This window comes from Meles meles, chromosome X (assembly GCF_922984935.1).
Source record: "Meles meles chromosome X, mMelMel3.1 paternal haplotype, whole genome shotgun sequence".
Lineage (NCBI taxonomy): Eukaryota > Metazoa > Chordata > Mammalia > Carnivora > Mustelidae > Meles > Meles meles.
Genome location: NC_060087.1, coordinates 119,146,393 through 119,168,096, shown reverse-complemented (window position 1 = coordinate 119,168,096; position 21,704 = coordinate 119,146,393). Strand labels below are relative to the sequence as shown.

Sequence of the window (21,704 nt, the reverse complement as noted above, 5' to 3'; positions counted from 1 at the left end):
GCAGAGCGTGGAGGCATCCGCGGTGGGGAAGGCATTTCAGGCCGAGGAAGGGGTGGGGAGGGAAGGGTACTGGGCTGGCTGGGCTGGGGCTGTGTGCCTAGCAACTCACAATAGGGGTGGCCATTGTGAGCTTTGTGGGGAGTAGAGGGAGATGAGGAGGAAGGGGAGGTCGAGGCCATGATGAGCAGTTTTTTTTCCTGTTTTTAGCAGCTTCTTTATTAAAGTATAATTGACATAAAACAAACAGCATATAATTCAAATGTGTAGTTTGATAAGTTTCACTGTATGTGTACACCGTGAAAACATCACCGCAGTCAAGATAGTGAGGGAGTCTGTGAAGTCCTACCTTTTCTAATTCCGTATCTGTTTAAGACTGAAGTTTCTTCACGCGCACTCGCCTCAGCTGTAATAACCTATCCCAGCAAATTGAATGCGGAAGCAAGTGTGAAAATCCTGTTGTCCTCTATTAAACCAGACACTGAAGAGATTTGCAAAAACACAAACCATTGGTACCCTTGCCTGTGTTTTTGGTTGCTTAAAAAAATATGGTTGTTCTCAGTAAAATGTGGTTCTTTTAAATAAAAATTGGTATTTAGGCAACCACATAACTATTTATATTAACATGTAGTAATTAGGTTTATAAGGGCTAACTTGAAAGGCATTAATACCTGAATATTTCACAAACATTCAGTTTAAATTTCTTTTTTTTCAGTTATTCATTCATTTAAGTCATCTCTACACCCAACATGGAGCTTGAACTCACCATCCCAAGATCAAGAGTCCTATCTTCTTCCTACTGAGCCAGCCAGGCGCCCCTCACTTTTAATTTCTAGTGTGATAAGTATTGGCAGAGATAACCCATATAAATAAAAGGGCTTCTCATTTATCGTTTCTTTTAAGAAATTGTCCTCCCCCCCCTCCCCGCCACCTCTCAACTATTTTTAAGAATCTGAGATCACAACACTTGAAGATTGTTGCTATAGAGGGCTTTGAATGCTATGCCAAGGTTCGTGGATTTTTTTTTTTTTTTTAACCTAAGTGGTGGGACGTATTGAAGAACTTTCCTAGAGGAGTGATGGGGCTCTGTCTTGGCTTGAGAAGGAGGCCTCTGGCAGCGTAGAGATGGGGGAAGACCACGAGAGTCTAAGCATGGGAGAAGGAGCACCAGCCCAAGGGGCCTGGCCATGCGGTCTTGGCGGGAAGTGCTCTGCCTTGAGGGGTAGTCAGGACAGAAGGTATAGTCCCAGGACGTTGTTCTCAGAGGATGTGGTTGTGAACTGGCCTCCCAGAAAGGGGAGGGTCTCAGGCAGTGGCTAAGAAGGAAGTAGCTTCTTATTTCCAGGGATTTTGGCTAGACTGTGGCAGCTTTTCCAAAGTAGGGGGCTTATTACTTGGGCACGAGTCATGTAGACTCAGCAGCCCAGAAGACCAAATAAATATCCAAACATAAACGTGCTTAGTGTCCCTGGCTCTGTCCTCACAATCTGCATAACACGATTCTCAGAGGCCAGGAGTCTCCCAGTGGCCTTTTAATCTCATGGGTTCCTCGTCCTGGTCATTAGAGGGGATGTCGTGCTCGCACTGCTGAGCCCTCGCTTGGCCTGTGTCTTAGATCCCTCTCCAAATGCTTATTCTTCCTCCCATTAAAGAAATCCCTCTACTTGCCAGTATCTCTTTAGCTTTAGCTCATGTTCTGCAGGGATGACAACCACTAACACAACCGCCATGGAAACAACATTTTGATGAGTGCTTCTCCTATTCTTTTCCTATGTTATTGCATTTAATCCTCATAAAACCTATGAGGGAGGTATTCTTTTCATTCCATTGTCCATATGAGGAGGAACCCAAGGCTCAGAGTGGTACCACCCCTTACCCAAGGTCCCGTGGCTTGAAAGTGGCCCCGCCTGGCATTGAACCCTGGCAGACCAGTACCAAGTCCCCTTTCTCAGCCACTGCACTATACCTGCAAGCCACAAATCACTTCTTCCCCCAAACAGTTAAGAGTTAGAGAGGTCTACTATTTAGTGGCGGGTTTGGAGGAACCATGTACTTAATAGAAGTTTTCTTGGAGAGTACTTTGTCACTCTCTGGAAGTGTGCACCTTGTCTGTTTTTATTGTGTACAGTTCCATTTGTGAGGTTTGTATGTGGTCGCGGTTTTATCTTTCCCTTTCTGCGAGCTGTCATTTTTATCTAGAGAACCTATAGCTGATTATCTGTGCCATTTTCTCACATGACAACTAAAATATTGACAATAAATATCTCCATCATTGCGCGCAGCTTAGGAAAAAATGTGGTAAAACACATTCATCATAACTCCGTTTGGGGTACTATCTGTCTTCCATTCAGGTGACAGATGCCCTTGGGAAGAAGGGGTGTTTACAGCACCGATGTAGATCTCATGGAAGGAAGGTGGTGGTCTCCTTTAGCCTGTGGGCTCCTCCGCAGAGCCTGTATCTCGAGCGCTTGAGCCCTGCAATATCTTCGTTCAGAATCCATGTGTCGGTCCCGGGGTGCACTAGACCCATGACCTTACATTCAGAGACGTGAATATGGCTTGAGATACGTCATCAGGTTCATGCTTTCAGGAGCCAGTGAACAAGTCTTGACTGAGTACCTACTATGTGCCAGTTAGCGCCGGAGTACTGAATCAGATAGACAGGGTCTCCATCTTCATGGTGTATTAGGGGAGATAGAACATGGGAGGGCTCAACAGAAATATGTTCATAAGAGAAGTGGAGAAAGGGCGCCTGGGTGGCTCAGTGGTTTAAGCCGCTGCCTTCGGCTCAGGTCATGATCTCAGGGTCCTGGGATCGAGTCCCACATCGGGCTCTCTGCTCGGCAGGGAGCCTGCTTCCCTCTCACTCTCTCTGCCTACTTATGATCTCTCTCTGTCAAATAAATAAATAAAATCTTTAAAAAAAAAAAAAAGAAGTGGAGAAAGGCTGCAGAGAACTTGAACAAGACTGGGGCGGGGGCTGCCCTAGTCTAGGGATTCAGAGAGGGCTTCCCCAAGAAAGTGACTTTTCAGCTGGAATGGGAAAGCTATGGCGGGGTTAGTCTCTGATGAGAAGGGAGAAGAGCATTGCCGGTGGAGGGATCCACAGATGAGAGGGCCCATCGGTGAAGGAAAGAGCAGGATGCTAGAGAACTTCAAGTCCAGCCGGCTAGAGCAGGAGAGTGAGCGGAGGGCGGCCCGCTGTGATGCTGGTTTTGCGCCTTTTTCTGTGGCAATGGGAAGTCCTTAAGGGAGTTTAGGCCTGGAGTAACATGATCCGATGTGCATTTACATTTTGTAAAGGTCACTGTGGTTACTATTCATCCCACAAATAACGAACAAGCATTTACTATGCCCCAGTATTTGTCCTGGGTGCTGGGCATAAGTCAGGGAATAAAACAGACTGAAAAAGTCCCTGCCCTCACGGGACTTAGGTGCGCGCGCGTGTGTTTGTGGGTAGTGGGGGAGAGAGAGTAAGGAAAGCAATAGGAACCTGTAGAAAAGCAGCAGAGGTCCAGGAGGGTGCCCTGGGGGAAAGGGTTCCTGTTTATGTAGAGCCGAGATGGCAAAGGCCTGAAGGAAGTGAGAAGGAAGCACGAGGAAAAAGTGTACCAGGCAGAGGAGAGCAAGGAGCAGAGGATCTCAGGAGGAAAGAAAATGAGGATGTTCAAGGCCCAGGGACAAGTTCAAGGCCATTGGAATGGAATGATCAAGGGAGAATGGTGGTAGCTAAAATCCCTGAGATCATAGGGGACCCAGGTCACGGAAAGTCTTGTTGGCTGCGGTAAGGATTTCAACATTCCCGCTCGGGGAGAGGGGAGCCATGGGAGGACTGATGTCAGCTGCATGATGGTTTGACAAGGTCAGTCTGGTTGCCGCTCACACCTTGTATCCCCTGACTGCCCTTTTGTGGACAGAAGGAGATGACAACTTGGTCCAGGGCTTTGTGTGTAGGAGGCGAGGTCAGAATGACTTTGTACAGAATGGATTTGTAGAAGGGGAGGGAGAGAGAAGCCGGGAGACTTGTGAGCAGGCTGCGGCATGAGCGGAGGCCCTGGGGATGGAGTGGTGTGGGCAGGTCTGAGAGAGACTTAGCGCACGCAGATGACTCACAGGACTCGCTGATGGGTGGAATAGGAGGAGCAAGGGTAAGACTCCCAGGTTTCTGATGGGACAACTGGATGATGGTATTTGCTGGAAACATTAGATAGAGCAGTCAGGAAGGTGTGTGACTGATTCCACTTTGAACTGGGGTGAAGCTGAGATACCTGTGAAACCTGAAAGAGGCAAAAAGGAGTAGCTCATCGGATGGACAAGCCTGGATTTCAGACGCATGGCGCCTGCTGGAAATGTAGATTTGGAGGTTGACAATGAAGGTGTGAAGACCAAGTTAAGCCGTGGCTTATGGGTGAGCGTGCGCAAGAGTAGAGCGTGTGGAGAAAAGGGCATGACCCAAGTTGAGGAACACCCTTTTAAAGTTGGCAAGAGTAAAATCAGTAAGACAAATAGAAATGAAATATCCAAGGGAGAGGAAGGAAAATCAGAATGATGTCCTTCGCGGAAGCCTAGTGTTCCAAGAAGGGCAGTTGCCTTACTCTGTTCTTTAGGGCCTTTGTACACACTGTTGTTAGTCCCTGGGCTTTCCTTCTCACCCGGCTCTGCCTATTTCTCCCACATTGTGCCTCCTTTTACCTTTTGTGCCTAGCAGCTAATATAGTGCCTGACGTGTAGTTCTACTTCAGTGCTTGTTGAGAAAAATGGATTAATGAACCTGTAATGGACCCACAATGATGACAGGTGACAGGTCTTCCTACCTTTAAATTATCTTTTTCTTTAAGGTACATTCTTTTTTTTTTTTTTTTAAAGATTTATTTATTTATTTTGACAGACAGAGATTACAAGTAGGCAGAGAGGCAGGCAGAGAGGGAGAAAGGAGGAAGCAGGCTCTCTGCCGAGCAGAAAGCCCGACGCGGGGCTCGATCCCAGGACCCTGAGATCATGACCTGAGCCGAAGGCAGAGGCTTTAACCCACTGAGCCACCCAGGCGCCCCTTTAAGGTACATTCTAATAATTTTAAGACAAGCAGAACAAACACTTTTCCCCCCTTTCAGTCACCATTGTACAATTTGGAAGCCTGACCATTCTTAGTACCTTTAATTGGCTACCCTCCTTTGTGTAGTCTAGTTTTCAACACTGTAAGGAATTTGACACTTTGTGTAGTAGCTCTTTTACACAATATGGCAACATTCTGTTATATTTTGAGTGATCTGACCATTCTCAAGTGTTTCTGGATACAAACGGCGGCACATAGCTCATGCCTATTTCTGTGGCTTCCCGGGTGTTTCTTACAGTTCTTTGTAGACATAGAGGTGCTCAGTAAATCTTTGCCTGACTTGCAGGGTAGGACGGTGACCCATCCTATTAGTGACACCTAATAGGTGACCCTATTAATAACAAAAGTGATTTCATATGAACAAGCTCAAGGGTTGGAATCAGAAGACCTGGGTCAGAGTCCACACTCTGCCTCATACCAACTGTGATCTGGGCAAGTCGCCTGACACCCTTGAACCTCACTTTCCTCTAATCAGAAGCGAGGGACTCACGCCTCACCTAGGAGGTTGCCAGGAGGATCAGATGAGGTCGTGCAGGCAAAAAATGCTTTGTAACCTGGAACTTGGTCCCCACATGGAAGGGATGCCCATTACTGAAGCCCCATCCAGAGCATTCTGAGGCTTGGGGAGACAGGACCCTTACCCAAGTTGTCCCTTTGTTTCCCCCGCAGGAGAGTGTCTAAGATGTGATAGTATGGAATTTTGGTCACTGCTTCAATTCCCTGTGCATTTAGGTCTGATGAGGGGAGCTGTTCTTGCGGAAAAGGCTGATGGGCTATGGGACACAGACCTTCTCTTTGGGCCCAGTGTGGACCCACCCTGACTGCATTTTTTTAAAAATATTTTATTTATTTATTTGACAGAGAGAGAGAGAGAGAGATTACAAGTAGATAGAGAGGCAGACAGAGAGAGAGAGAGAGGGAAGCAGGCTCCCTGCTGAGCAGAGAGCCCGATGCGGGACTTGATCCCAGGACCCCGAGATCATGACCTGAGCCGAAGGCAGCGGCTTAACCCACTGAGCCACCCAGGCACCCCCTGACTGCATTATTTTTGTCTTTAGTGCAGAAATGGCCCCTGGGTTGTCAGAGATGGGGGGGTGGCAGACAGATTGGCTAAATCCTGCTTCTTCGGCTGGCTTTCCCTGCTTCCACACTGGCTTCTCTAAGGCAGTGAGTGAGGTGGGAAGTGACTTGGGTTTTGTAGTCGAGTAGAACTGGGTGTGAATCCCAGCTTCATGACTTACTGGGTGTCTGGGCTTGAGAAAGCTACTTAACCCCTCCAAGCCTGTTTGCTCCTCTGCAACGTGGAGCTAATGCGACTCCCTACCTCACGGGGCTATGAGGGATAAAAGAAATGATGCACGTAATGTGCTTACCACAGTGCCTGGTGTACCCATTGAGTGCTTAATAAACAGTGGTTGTCGTTGTTACTGTTGGCGATGTTGATTTCAGTGGGTCCTTTCAACTTTGCATCGGGAAAGGACAGTCCCTAGAGTCAGTCTTGGGAGAGGAGAATGAGGGAACATCCGCTGTTGAACCCTTACACTTCATTCTATGACACAGTCTTTCTTCAAGGACGGTGACTAGAACTTGTTCGTCTCTGTATTCCCAGGGCCCAGGGTCGTACGCTGGCCAGGTCAGGCCCTGAATAGAGGACGGAGAACTTGAACTTGAACTGGATACATAAAGGTTGCTTCACAGTGGTTTGAAAGCTTTTCCCTGAACATCCATGACACCCAGCTCATTAGATGAGTCAGTGCGTGGGCTCAAAGTCAGCTCCATCATTGGGTATGAGGGTCGACACAATCAGAATGTTTTTGTGAGGAAACTGGCAAAGGGGAACAAATGTTCCCGAAGTAGGGCCTCAGGACCCGGGTGCTTCAGTTATTTCCAGCTCCCCATCCCTGGGCCATGTCCCAAGTGGACCCCTTCGGTGGGCTTGTGTCTGCTTAGCCTGGCAGCCCCAGTTGTGCATGCGGCGTGTGCCCGAGTTCCATGTGGTGGTGCGAGGTGTAATTTAGCCATCGCCCTGCTAAGTGGCAGCCCCGGGAGGGTGGCTGCAAACCAGAAGAGGACCCAGCAACTTCCACATCAGGCACCACATGAATGCCTCTTGAAAACTTTTGGAAGTTTCTTTGGCGCGTGTCCTGCAAGTTGAGTAGCTTCTGTGGGTGTGCATGTTTGTCTAGCCAGACGGTTTCTGCCGCCTTACTCCACTCGTGAGCTGCTTGTGTAGGCCCCACTGGGTGGGCCGTTGTGGGAAAGCGCAGAAGGCATGAGGTCTGGATCAGGCAGCCAGAAGTTCAAATACTAGTCTTGCCATTTTACTGGACATATTGTTTAACCTCTCAGCCAGTTTCTTGTCGGCAGAACAGTAACGCAGACACTGTGGAGTGATTGTGAAAAGTCATGGGGTTACCAAGGTAAATTGACTACTTAAATGTCTGGCATTTATTCATCCTTCCTATACTTATTGATGCCTCCTGTGGGCCAGGCTCAGCATGAAGTGTTACAGATTCTGCTGAGAGGAGTGAGCGTAGCAGGCCTGACGGCTGTCTTTTAAAACCCTGCTTCCAAAGTGGGTCCTTGGCTGGCCCCTGGGAATTTGGATATCAGGAGGGTTCCCACCAGTCCCTAAATGATAAGATGGCTCACTGTGCCTAAACTGTACAAACAATCTGGTTTATGCTGAATTTGGGGAGTCTGAAATTTTAATAGGTGCTTGTGAGAGTGTGTACATCACCAACCCCAAAGAAAAACTTTGGACGTTTAGTTCAGTGAACTTCCCTGGTAGACCAGGTTTCATTTGACTAGTCACAGCTTGTGACTGCAGGAAATGATGTTTAGTGTGACTTCCCTGGTAGCGGCCTCTTGGAAGCTTGCGTCTGGTTTTGTCCCTGGACTTCACCCCATGTGCTTTTTCACCCTTTGCCAATTTTGCTTTGTATCCTTTTGTTGCAATAAATGACAGCCATGAGGAAAACGACGTGTGCAGTCCCGTGAATGCTTCTAGTGGATCGTTGCAACTGGGGACGGTCTCGGGGACCTCTGGCACATGGCCATAGATATAAATGTAAGGCCCATTCTGTGCCCTCAGAAAACTCACACTTTTAGATAGAAAGACCATCATGTAAGTATTTAATTATAATATAGTGAGTGAGGTTAGTGCAGGGGACTCTGGGAGCCCTGAGAAGGGACATTGCCTGTGGCCCCAGGGTGCTGGACAGCTTTGTGGCAGAGCTAACAATTTGACTTGAATCTTGAAGGGCAATTAGAAGTTAGTTATGTGAAGTGGGGGGAAAAGGCATTATACACCTGTAAAGTCTAACGTGCTCTTCTAAATTATTTTAGATTTGACTCACTCCTTTCTGTAATGGTATTTAATGGTACTAGGCTCCCTCATTCAACAAACCTGGGCTGAGGACTGTCTTAGACCACTGCATGTTAGGGCTCCAAGAGTGAACAAGAATGGCCTCTGCTTTTCAAGGCAGGTCTCTGGTAGTTTATGGGTCGAAATGGTGGGTTTTGAGGAAATCACGATGCAAGGTGATACACACAATGATGAGAATGCCCAAACTAGCCTGGGTGTAGGGAGTCAGGTAAAACAGTCTGTGAGAGGCAGTGTCCAGATGGAAGGAGAGGTGAGTTTCAACTGAGACAAGAGAAAGGCAATCCAGGAAGAGGAAGCAGCATATGCAAAGTCCCAGTGGCAAGAGAGACCATGATGTCTTCTGAGAAGAGTAAGTGGTTCAGTGTAATCTGGAGAGGGGCAGGTGAAGGGGTGGTAGGCAGGAGCTGTATTTGACAGGTAGTAAGGTCAAATGTGAAGAAACAGGTGAAAAAGATGAAGTGAGCCGTATTGAGGAATGAGAGAGAAACTGGAGCAGGACTTATGGAAGAGTCGTTGGCCAAGGTGAAGACATAAGTAAGGTTGGACAGTATGAGTACGTCGTAGCACCATTCTATATGGTTCCATGATGTATGTTCTGCCCCGTGGATCTGGAGTTGGGGGTTTGCCAGGTGGGAGAAATGGAAGGAAAGGAAGCCCAGAAGTTAAGGATGTTGCCAAAAGCGTGAAGCCAGGGTCTCCGGTATCTAAGATGGAAGCAAGAGTGGCCTAAGAGACATCATGGAGCCTTCGTTTCCGACTTCTCTACTTTCTAAGGGCTGAAGTATGAGTCACAGGTTGAGAAAACTGGTGACCAGAAAAATGGGCTCTTTGAACTGAAGCTTTCAGAGTTGAACTGTTCCAGGTAAGGACAATTCTAGAGGTCAACATGGATAGATGAAAGTGACCTCTGGAAATGAGGAGAGCAAGAAACTGAGAGGCCAGTGGTCAGACGTGTTATCCACAGGGACACTGAAGTCGTTTGGAGTGCAAGTGGCACTTAGAGTGGAGTGGGAGCCTGGGGGCCCCCAGCGAATGTGAGGGAGCGCTCGCGAGGTCGGGGCTGACAGTGATGAGCGGGAGAGGGCACTATAACTACATGGTTGTGAAGGAGAGGAGAAGGGACACGTTTCTTAGAGTATGAGGTTGCTCTTCTTCCTCTGCTCTCTAAAGCTCAGCTTGACCTGGGACGGTCTCTGCTTTTGGTCCCAAGAGATGGACACCCTTGGGAGTGTGTAGAACAGTCACTACCTGCCCCCATAGCCTCGGTGTTTGTTTTGCCCCAGCTTCCTGGTGAGAATCAATTTTTCTTAGGGTTCTGCCAGAACTATCCCCTGCTTGACGTCCCTGGGCCTCCTGCTGGGGCATTTGTGCTCCCTTGGGGAACTTTGGAAAACTGCTTTTGTTATTCAGCAGTACTGTTTCTCAAAGTGTATTCCACGAAAACACTAGTGTTTCAGCAGGGTTAGTGATGACAGGTTCTATGACCAAATATTGGGGGACCTGTATCCCTTTTTAAAAAAATTCATAATGTCCGTTAGTATGTAAAAACCCTATGAAATTTTGCAGTAAGGAAACCTTAGTGTAAACTAGCATTTCCCAGTGTATTTGACACAGAAGCCTTCCCCTGCCCCCCCCACCATTAATAGCCTTTGGATATACATCAGAAAGTACTGGTCAGCTGTCAGAAAAGAATCATGTGGATTCCCCGCCCCCCCATCAATGGCTGTTTATCTAGAAGAGGAATATATTGCAACGCTGCTGTAATTTGATACTACTAAAATGAGATATCACTGTTCCCAAGTTTAAATACCATGACTTACTGCATTTAGTTAGAATTAACACATTAAAATATTTTGTTTAGACTGTCATTCTTATGTTAAGTGGCAACATTAGGAAATTAACTAACAGCATTTCATTTGCCTTTGGAAGAGTTCCCATAACTAAGATTAGAATCTAAAGAAGAAAATGCACATTTTTCAGGGTCCTCTTGCTCTTAGTTTAATTAAAAATGACAGCATAAATTTCAAACTAATCACACTTATTCTTAGGGTAGTGATAAGATTTCTTTGCAAATGCATGCGAATCATTCATAAAAATTAATGATATGCTTAGATTTAGGTACATATTTTGAAAATAAAAAAAGACAAAAATACTAAAAAACCCGTTATGAAGCCATAATGAAATGAGAAATAAATCAGGGAAATTAAGAACATACTCTCTTAAATAACACCTTCTGAGGGAAGTGCAGAACTCAATAACCCAGCCTTTTTACTAAGCAAAACAAACATAAGTATGAACAAATCAAAATACTGTGGAATGTTGCCAGAGTGGTGCTTAGAGGGAGATCCATCATTCTAGGTGTTTATGTTGCTAAGAAAGGAAAGGCAAAGCATAATAAATTAAGTTTGCATCTAGATGTTTTTGAATAGGAGCAATGTCAGAAACCAGAAAGAGTAGGCAGAAGTAATAAACCTAAAAGTAGAAATAGATTGCAGAAAAAGCTGATAAACCCTATAGCTGGTTTTTGAAAAAATGAACAGTGGTTTCATCACAAATTCATTAAATTAGAAATGAGGCAGGAGATCTGACAGCAAATGTCAAAGATTTAGAAATCTGCAGATAAACAGTACTCTTTACTGTATGCTAATGTATCAGATAAATCAGACTGGGGATGAATGACGCCTCACAAAATTACAAAATATAAAAGCTCATGCAAGATTAACCGGAAAACATGACCAGAGCAATTACAGAGAAAGAAACAAGGAGTTACTAAAGTCTTACAGTGAAGTTCACACAAACCATGGGTATTTGGGTCAAATACATGAATAGAAAGATCCCAAGTTTTGAAAGCCATGGTACATTTTGACTGCCTACTAGGGACTAGATCATTTTACAAACACTCATCTATAGGTTCTGATCCATACAGTGATTATATATGGGGGCTATTAGTAACACCAGTTTACAGCTCATGTACTAGGCTTTGAAAAGTTAGATGACTTGCCTGAGTCATACAGCATATAAGTGGTAGAGCTAGGATTTGAACTGAGATCTATCTGGCTAAAAAGCTTCTAATGTTTCCCTATACTATATGTACTCTCTACGAGTATGAAAAAATCCTGTGTTATCTAAATTGTTTTTCAAGTCAAAGTGGTGCTGGTTTACTCAATTCCCAATTTACTTAAAAAAAACATTTTATTTATTTATTTGACAGAGAGAGAGATCCCAAGTAGATAGAGAGGCAGGCAGAAAGAGAGCAGGAAGCAGGCTCCCCGCTGAGCAGAGAGCCCGATGCGGGGCTCGATCCCAGGACCCTGGGATTATGACCTGAGCTGAAGGCAGAGGCTTTAACCCACTGAGCCACCCAGGTGCCCCGAATGTATTTTTTTTTTAATTAATTCCCACAATGACCCTTTAGGATAGATACGCTCCTTCTCTTTTCACAAATGAAATTGCAAAAAAGGAGGCTGATGTGTTCATGGTCATATGGTTTGTGAACAGAGGAGCTGCAGTTCTGCCTCATGTCTTTGCCATTCCAAAGCCCAGTCCCTTCCAAGTAACACCACACAGCAGAAGGAGCCTTTCCCGCCCACAGACTAGGCAGCAGCCAGGCCAGGAAGGACATGGATGCAGATGACCCGGGCCCCAGGCATGATACGGCACAAGCGCTGGGGAGAAAAACGAGCAGCAAGGACTTGGAGAAAATTTACAGTATGGTACCGGGAGATACCGCCATGGGCTTGGTGACTGGAAGTTGGGGCGGCATATGGTGACTGGGAATCCTACTCAGGACTGAGAATCTGTACCCCAGGCCCTCAGAGATGGGGAAAGAATACGACAGGAGCCCAGACCCGGAGGAACCGGGCACGCTGCTGGCCTTGGATGCAGGGGAGCAAGACAAGAAACACGTGACTGGATCTGGGGGATGAGGCAGGGTCTCCCAGTAAGGAGCAAGGCGTAAGTCCAGCAGTGAGAAGTCCTAAGGGAGGCGCTGGAGCGGAGGCAGAGCTGGCTGTTCTGACTGAGGAGAGGCGGGGACCCAGGTGAAGGCAGAGTGCCCGTGAGTCCAGGCTGAGGAACTCTTCCGAGGTGGAGAGAGAAGTGACCTCGGGCCAGAGGGCCAAGAAGCACCTTCAGCGCAGGGAGTGCTCCTAAGGTGACCTCTAGTCCCAGACCAAAGTGAAAAGCAATGGCAGGTCTGGCAAATGGTGGGACACGGTTTTGACTCCTTCTGATGTGCTGGGGGATCCGTGGGGAAATGACTAAGGTACAAGCTTAATGCTGGTCCTGGGGAAGGTGGCTGCTGTTGGCTTATTTGCCCCTGAAAAGTGGTCCTGTATCCTCCAGTTACCAGCTTTCGCTCGAGTGTAGCTTCCTAAGGATGCGCTGAAGAAATGAGTTAACGTGTGTTGGACACGGTGTTCTCCTCAGCCCTCATAAAGGCCAGGGGTGTGGGCTTGGGTTGCCTCGGCTGTTTGCTCCAGCACGCCATGGAAGGCTGGCATTCTGTGTAGATGCCACAGCACAAACTGTTGGGGAAACGTCACTGGAGCCCCATTCCTTCTTGGGCTCTTCTTCAGCTCTGACAGTCGCGCCCGCGTCCGTCTGTGCCGCACCAGAGGGCTGCCGCTCGCACTTCACCGTGCCCAGACCCTTGAGCAACAACACTCCTCCGGTGGGGCCAGCGTGCTTCACCACATCTGCATCTCAAGAGAGGAAGGCCGCCTTCCAGATCTCTCCAGAGCTGGGTATGGTTTGAAAAAGCCCCCCCCCCCCCAGATGACTCTGACATGTCTTCCCGGGAGAGGGGCCATGTTCTACCATTTGAGAATTACTGCTTCCCAGCGTGAAGAGCATTTTCAGTCCTACGGTCCCCTCAGTTCCTCTGATCTGGTAGCATTTCTGTCTCCAAATCATAGATAAGGAAGCTGAGGCCTGAGCTGCCCAGTGGTCTCAGTTAGAAAGTAGGGGAGCCAGTAGTAACACCCGGGTCTTCTGACTCCAAGTCCAGTGCTTTTTTTTCCTGCGGCACTGTTCCCTATCCCTATTAAGAGAACAAAATGTCAAGGTCAAATATGAGGCCCGCAGACTTGCTAGCATAACTCTAGGAGGCACTACTGAAGACATCGGGGCTGTAGCACAACTCGCGGGTGGTTGGCCAAGGCAAGGTGTGGTGAGCTGGCGTGAAGGAGGTAAGCCCTTTGACAGGCAAGAGAACCCCACAGCCTGTGATGTGGCTCAGCCAACAGACCTCTAGGCGAGATGTGCTCAGGGCTGCAAAGAGCTTTTAGGGATGGTAGGCCTGGTGGACGAACCTTCTCTGCAAGCCAGGGGCAACTTGGACTCTTGCTGATGTCTCTTCAGCCACCCTTGTTGTTGGAGAGTAGCTTCAGATGATTATTGCGGCCACTGATGGGCCATGACCTTGACTTCAACAAGTGCCATGGATTGTTGACTAGTAGGTGGTGGAGGGTGGTATGACATTACAGATACAACGCAGTCAAGTCTGTTCATCCCACCAGGATTTACTTAGTACCATTTCTGGGTCGAGCCCTGTGTGCTGGGAGTTCAAGATCCAGACAGGAATGAGCCACAGTCCCCACTCTTAAGGAGGTCACTGTCTTGGATAATTCCAACCCAGTATGATTAGTGCCTCACAGGGGCATGAACTGGGTGCAGAATGGTGGTGGGCTACATTTAAGACGAAGGCTCATATTTCCTCGTAAGGATGGTGGGGTGGGAGGTCTAGAAAAGTTTCCTGGAGAAGAGGACTCTTGAGCTGAAATTTTAAAAAAAGATTTTATTTATTTATTGGACAGAGAGAGCGATCACAAGTAGGCAGAGAGGCAGGCAGAGAGAGAGAGAGAGAGAGAGAGAGAGAGAGAAGCAGACTCCCCGCTGAGCAGAGAGCCAGATGCGGGGCTCAATCCCAGGACTCTGGGATCAGATCATGACCTGAGCCGTAGGCAGAGGCCTTAACCCACTGAGCCACCCAGGTGCCCCTCTTGAGCTGAATTTTAAAAGATGAATAGGATTTATTGAAGTAGGAGGAAGGGGAGGGCATTCTATGGCAAGGATCTGTACACTTTTTCTGTAAGGGGCCCAAGAGTAAATATTTTAGGCTTTTTGGGCCATAAAGAGTCTGTCCCAACTATTCAACTCTGCCTTGTAGTGCAAAAACTGCCACAGATGGTAGGTAAGTGAATGAACTTGGGCTGTGTTCCAGCCATATAAGGTATAGGTGCGCTTAGTGTCGCCAGCTGACCTGTGAGCAAATGGAGGCTCAAAGGGGTGCAGTGACTTGCTCAAGGCCAGCCAGTCGCTTGTGTGTTGAGCACCTCCTCTGAGCAGATGAGTGATCCCAGGCACTAGCAGCAGGGGCCAGAGGGACATACAAGATTAGCAGGTGGGTGAGTTGGAAGAGGCGGACATGGACGGGGCCACAGCAGCCGGACCTGGTCCTGGCACTTGGACCTGCTGTTACTCTCTACCCTTGTCCTTCCCACCTACTGGACTTCCCCTTTCCAAGGCTGTAGCTCTGCCCATCAAGCCCACAGCTTCATTCAGCCTCCCTCCCTGAATGTAGGACCTGGTGCCAAGCGAGTGCCCAGCCCCCTTTTGCTCCATTGATTTACTTAGGATTCAGGGAGGGGCTATGGGTCCTTTGAAGTGCTGTTTGTAATATAACTGGAACCAAACTCTTTTGCTCTTTCCATTTGTTTCAATTGATGCAGCTTATTGCTCATAAAAGCTAAGATATTCAGCTCTGTGGAACTACATCATAAACGTAGGATCTCTTCCAGATTATACTGGAGTTTCCCCAAAGGGAAAAAATAGTTTTCATTCTTAACTAATTATTTTTTAAATGAATGGCAGGTTGAACACGACAAAATCCATAATTTTGCAAGCTGGAAATAGAATCGAACATCGTTTTCTTGCCAAAAAAAATTTACTGGTGTTAGTGACAACAGTTTTTTTTTCTGGATCAGATTGAAGACATTTATGAAATAATCAGTCTTAAATATGACTATTCCCACAGGGAGTCTGTTTCTAAGGAGACTTAAAAATACCCCTGAAGTCAGATGTGTGGCAGTTTCTATTTCTGTGACTTCCCCCACCTCGCTCCCATCATGGATTTCAATTGGTTGGATCCTTGTGCCATGTCATGACCGTTTTGCCTTCATGATTTTGGAAAAAAACCCAAAAAACTAAAAGGATTTTTACCCCCTGTCTCAGGTATAGAAGCATGAAACAGATTATGTGGTTTTGGTCATTGAACTCCTGTTTTGGAGCCTGAAGACGGTTCCCTGTCCATGCAGCGGGAGCGGGACTCAACAGTAGCACCCTCTCCCCGGGCTGCCTGTGTTCATCCTCGATTCACTCTTGCCCGTCCTCTGCCCCTAGGCCCTGTTCACCCCATGTACCCATTTTTCTTGTCCTACTTGATCGTGGCAATGACAGCAAAACACCAAGTGTTTAACGAGCAGCAAGTCTGGGCCAGACACCATACAGACGTAGACGTGCTTTTGACCGGGCCTCAGAAAAACCTTGTGAGAGTCTTGCTGTCATTCCCACTTTCCAGATGAGCAAACTGAGACTCCAAGAGAGGAGGGGAACTGGCCAGGGTGAATTGAAGCCGCAGGGTTCTGATTGGACTCCAGAAATTTTGGCAGCCTTGGAGCAGTGATGTTTTCATTTCGGTGGCCAGCCCACTTGTGGCAGGATGTGTCGGTGCTTCGTTGTAGGCTCTGCACTGCAAGGCACATATGATCTAGACCTCTCGAGTGGCGTGTGAGGGTGGACAGTCTCAAAGTCAAGGCCTTTGTGGGTATTGGAGGCACTGAGTGATGTTTATCCTGGGAAAGAGGAAACTCAGAGGAAAGTAATAGCTTGGTTCCCATCGGATGGGCTTTAACATGAAAAGATTTCTTTTTTTAATTTTAATTTTTTATTTTGCTTTAAATATTTATCTATTTATGTTAGAGAAAGAGAGAGGGTGTGTGTGCACGAGTGGGGGAGGGGCAGAAGGGGGGGGAAGCCGACCCCCTGCTGAGTGGGGAACCCAACACGGGTCTCCATCCCATGATCCTGAGATCATGACCTGAGTCAAAACCGAGAGTCAGATGCTTAACTGACTGAGCCACCCAGGTGCCCCACAGTGAAAAGATTTCAATGTCCTTTTGTACAGTGTTTGAATTGTCTCTTAATTTGCCCCATTGGTGAGGCAGACGCTTGCACCCTAGGGTTATGGGGGTGGCCCAGCACAACATCTGCCCCCAGACAGATGAGACGGACAGTGGTTTATTAGTCACATGTACTCAGAGCCCAGAGTGGGGCGGGGTGGGGGAACCACCCTCCATGCAGTGCCACACAAAGTGAGCAGGTAGGAGGGACTGTGGGACATGGGCTTTGCAGTATCAAGAGAGTGGAGGGATGCCCTGACTTTCTGGGAAGATGTGACTGGCTTGCTTGAGTGATTCCATATGCTGGCAGGGAAGTGAAACTTACTATTCACACATAAGACCAGGATCTAATGCTGGGTGGTAATAAATGCCTTGAAGACAAAAGAAGAGAAGGGGATCGTGACTAGGGTGCTGTTTTTGCTGGGAAAGGCCTCCCAAGGAGGTGACATTTAAGCTCAGACCTACATGTACTAAGTGAGCATCTGAACAACCGTGGAAGAGCCAAGACAAGGCTGGGACTCAAGGGTGTGTTCTCGGGGTCTGCTTGTTTTGCTCGAGGACCAGCAAAGGGGGCCGTCGTGCTGGGAGGAGGGGGGACAGTAGCAGGAGAGGTGGGCTGGGGCCTGATCATGTAGGGCCTTGTAAGCCGTGATAAGGGCACCAGCATTTTTAAAAACAGCAATGCGATCTCAAGCCTTAAGAGGGTCTTGAACAAGGAGGTAACATGATTTGACTTCTTTTGAAAGGATCCGCGTCTGATCTTTTGAGAGTGAACCCTGGGAAGGCAGGCGTGGGAGTAGGATGTTGCCCTGTTCCAGGGGAAAGCGGAAAGGGGCTTGGATTTTGGGAGAGGTGGTGAGAGGTGATTGGTTTAGGGCAGTGGTTTTCATCCAGGGCAAGAAAGTTTGGGTGGGAGTCCCAAAGAATTCTAATGGGAACGTATTCATATGGAGAAGGCTATTATTTATCTAAACATGCTTCAGAGGAGCCCGAGGAGGGGTCTCCAGAGAGGAAGAACGGGAATCTGGAGAGTACTGGTCATGGTAGCCCCGTTCCCCAGCGTGTCCGGTGTCCCTGAGAATTGCCTATTGGATTTGGCTCCGTGGACATCATTGACCATCATGACAGACATGGTGCCCGTGGAGTGGTAGAGATGAAAACATGCTTGGAACAGGTTCTTGAATCAAAATCGGCCTTCTGACTTCTCCTCAGCAGCTTAACTTTCACGTGGCTTTGGGAGGTCATGGAGAAGCTCGCACATGCCTATTAGGATATGGACTCCTCCCACCAGCTCCACACAACCGTTGCTTTCCTGTGTTACAGAGAAGGGGACTGAAGCCTTGCATTAACCATGCCTTTTATTCCTTGTATCCTGGTGCTTTAACATCTTGGGGCCTTGCTGACCTTGGAGGGAGGGACCGTTGTTCCTGGGGTCTCCCCTTCCTTGGGATGGTAAGCATGTTGCCTTCCGGTGTGCCTTTCGCAGGCAAACCAGTCAATCCCGAGCTCATGCCCCCAGCCGCCTCCCATATGGGGCTCATGCGCTCTGGAGACGATTCACCTGTCCTGAGGACTCCAGGGCCAGGTACCAGACATCCTTGGTACCAGGTACCAGACATCCGCGGGAGCCTTGCTGCTCCAGGGCCCACTGCAGTGACTAAAAGTAGCCCATCTTAAGTCTGCTTACCTCATGTCACCTGTTCCTTCTCCAGAAAAGCACAGCACGGGGTCTCGCTCACATTTTCTTCTCATTGTCTCTGCCTCCTGGCTGGCCCCAGGGCTTCCCCGTGTGGCCCTGCAGGCATGGCGTGCGGCATGCTTCTAAGGGAGTGTGAGTCCTAGACTAAACTTCTGCCTTTGTGGCAATCACTTCCGTGCCTGCGCGTCATATCACGCTTGCTTGAAACAGATCCCAGGGGCACCTGGGTGGCTCAGTGGGTTAAGCCGCTGCCTTCGGCTCAGGTCATGATCTCAGGGTCCTGGGATCGAGTCCCGCATCGGGCTCTCTGCTTGGCAGGGAGCCTGCTTCCCTCTCTCTCTCTCTCTGCCTGCCTCTCTGCCTACTTGTGATCTCTCTCTCTCTCTCTCTCTCTCTCGCTGTCAAGTAAATAAATAAAAAATTAAAAAAAAAAAAAAAAGAAAAGAAACAGATCCCAGGGAGCGTCAAAGCCGCCCTAGAGCGGAAACTGCCTTGCTTACGAGCACACAGGTAATGCCAGAGTTCATTTCTGGAATCCAGATCTCCCCAAATACAGACAAGTGCTCTTTCTCATTTCACAAACATCGCACAGCTGTTGGTCTCAAGAAAACACCCCGAAACATTTAAAATCCCGTCCAGTCTTTTCCTGGAAGATGAGCATCGGTAACTCCTTCTGTGACAGGCCGTATGGATGAGGAATGGAAGGAAATGTACTAAGTTACAGTGATGTAAGAATTGTAGCATCGGAAGCCCTTAGGGAAAATAAAAACAACAATAAATGATTATATGCTTCTCCCCATACCACTCGCTACTATGAGATGGTATTATTGCCTACGGAGTCATCCTTACTTGTCAGCGGAGCGCCACCTGAAATTATTAGTGAGTAAGGTTATAATTGTACGTTTGTGGTTTAAAAATGAATAATACGCTTGCCGTTTTTCCTGCCTCCTCTGCCTTCATTAGTCATCTGTACTTCAGTAGTGAACCTGGCTGTCAGCTTGGGCCTGACTTCAGTCTGGGGCTGGGGAGGTAGGGACTTTGGGCCTCCTGCTGTCTCACAGACCACTAGGGCCTGGAGGGCTGGGAGGCCTGGGCTCTGCAGCTGTCCTTGGGGCATATTCAGAGGTAACTGAGGTCAGCACCGCAGTGGATCGCCTGGTGAGGAACCTCCTAGAGCCACAGTAGCTCAAAAACCGTAAATACTCTTTCTTTGGCTAGAACCTGCTGTGTTTGGGGATGTTTTAATAGGGGATAGAGCTGGGAAGACCCAGGAGAACTCATTAGGGCTCATTAGGATTAGGGCTACAGATTCTGATCTGAGATCTTCTTTTTTTTTCTTTTTTTTATGTTTTTTTTAAAAAAATTATTTATTTATTTTCAGCGTAACAGTACTCACTGTTTTTCTGAGATCCTCTTCTTACTGGCTGTGTGACCTCAGGTGAGTTACTTAACATCTCTGAACCTCAGTGTCCTGATCTATAAACATAGTGATGATGGTCCCTACCTCATAGGGCTGCTGTGTAGATTAGAGGAGTTAGTATACAAGAGGTAAATACAGCCATCAGGGAGACCATCTGGGACCTAGTCTGCCTCAGTTCAGACCCTCACTTGACCACTTAACTAGTTGCGGGACCTTGGCAAGCATCTTCACTTCTCTGTGCTCTACTTGCCTCATCTGTCAATTGGGGATGCGATGATAATAGGGTTGTTGGCAGGAATAAATAAGCAGCTTTTGTCAAGCCATTCAAAGGGTTGTTGCCACATGGAAGGATGATTTCAATGTCTGCTATTATTATTATTAGTAGTAGTAGTAGTAGTAGTAATTTCTGCCCATGACAGAGGCGGCATGGACAACAAGAGTTGCAGACCCAGTGTGCTTCAGAGTTCAAAGGAACAGGGGAGCTTAGACACTGGGGGCTAGGCATCAGAGCAGGTAGGCACTGCCTAGGTTGCTGGAGGGCAATCGGGCGGCTGGGCTTGCCTCCCTGTTCAGCCACTCGTTTGCTGAGTGACCTTGGGTGCCTTTCATCGCCCCTTCATGTCTCGGTTTCTCCAGCTGCAAGATGGGGATGATAAGAGCATACCCTCAGATGGCTTAAGTAAAGTCATACACGTAAAGGTCCTGGCACGTGGTTAGCACCGAGTAAATGAAGATGTTGCTCACTGATTACTACTCATTTTCATGGTTGCAGTGAGTGTGAGGGCCAATTCCTTCTTAGCAGGTGGAGTTGCAGCTGCCGCTGTGATGGTAGGTGAGAACATGGGTGCTCGGGCAGGAGGGCTTTGAGTACCAGCAAAGGCTGGGGGGAGAGAAGCTCCCCGGGGAGTTCTAGTGGTGAGCAGAAGACCAGTTTGGATCCCCTTAGCAGCTTCCTGTAGTGGGACATGGGGCTTAAGCGAGGCAGTGAAGGGCATTGGATGCAAAGGTAAAGAATTTGGTTTTTAGTTTGCTGGCAGTAGAAGCTGTAAATCATTGAATAGGGGGTATGTTGGGGAGCTCCAGAAGATTCTTTTGTTTTGCTTGAATATCCAAAGCTCTAAAACTAGAGTGGGTCCCAGGCTCCTTTGCTGTCTCCTCCTTTGTGAATTCTCCCAGTTTTCCAGTACATACACTTCTGTAGAGAAACAGTCTGCTGCTTTCTTCTGGCCATGCAGGATACCTCCTCCAGGAAGCCTTCTCTGATTCTCCCAGATGCCAAATGTACTCCTTTCCTCCCATGGCCTCTCACAACACTATGTAGCTTCCGGAGACTCTTATCCAGTTTGCTGGATAGAAAATTGTCCGTTGCCTTCCTCATCCCCTGAGAACATAGGGAGCCCTTAGAGGACCTGGATTGTGCCTTGTTTTTCTCTATATTTCCTCAATCCTCTGCTATTAGCCCCAGCTTAGTGCCTTGCACCGAGGAGATGATATGAAGAGGATTAGATACATGAGAAAGGAGGAAAGGAGATGCTTCATTGAGCAACCAAGTGGGCAGTGATGGAGGGAGGGCAGGGATCTCAGTGTCTGGGTCCTGAGAAGCAGGAAGGTATGACCTCAGGCATCCGTGGGATGTGGGATATGTGTTGGGGGACAGGGGAGTGGCTCTCTCTGCTCTGATTATGGCTGAGCTTCTTATCTAGAAAATCATATTAAGAGGACTTAACTTGGAAGATCATGTGTTTTTCTGGATAGTAAAGGGCTTCTTGGAAAACAGAAGCACCTGCTTCTGTTTCTCTGAAAATACCTGGAGATTAGAGCAGTGTTTTTCACACTTGTCAAAGGAGCAGGGCCCTTTATTCAAGTGGAATTTTAAACTATGACCAGTAGATGGATGGATAGAAAGA

General features: G+C 47.8%; 1 protein-coding gene across 2 annotated transcripts in view; it reads left to right on the top strand.

Moving 5' to 3' along the window:
• Positions 1-21,704, top strand: part of FGF13 (fibroblast growth factor 13) — a 481,330-nt gene that overhangs the window by 49,223 nt on the left and 410,403 nt on the right. The gene's annotated exons all lie outside the window — the stretch shown is intronic.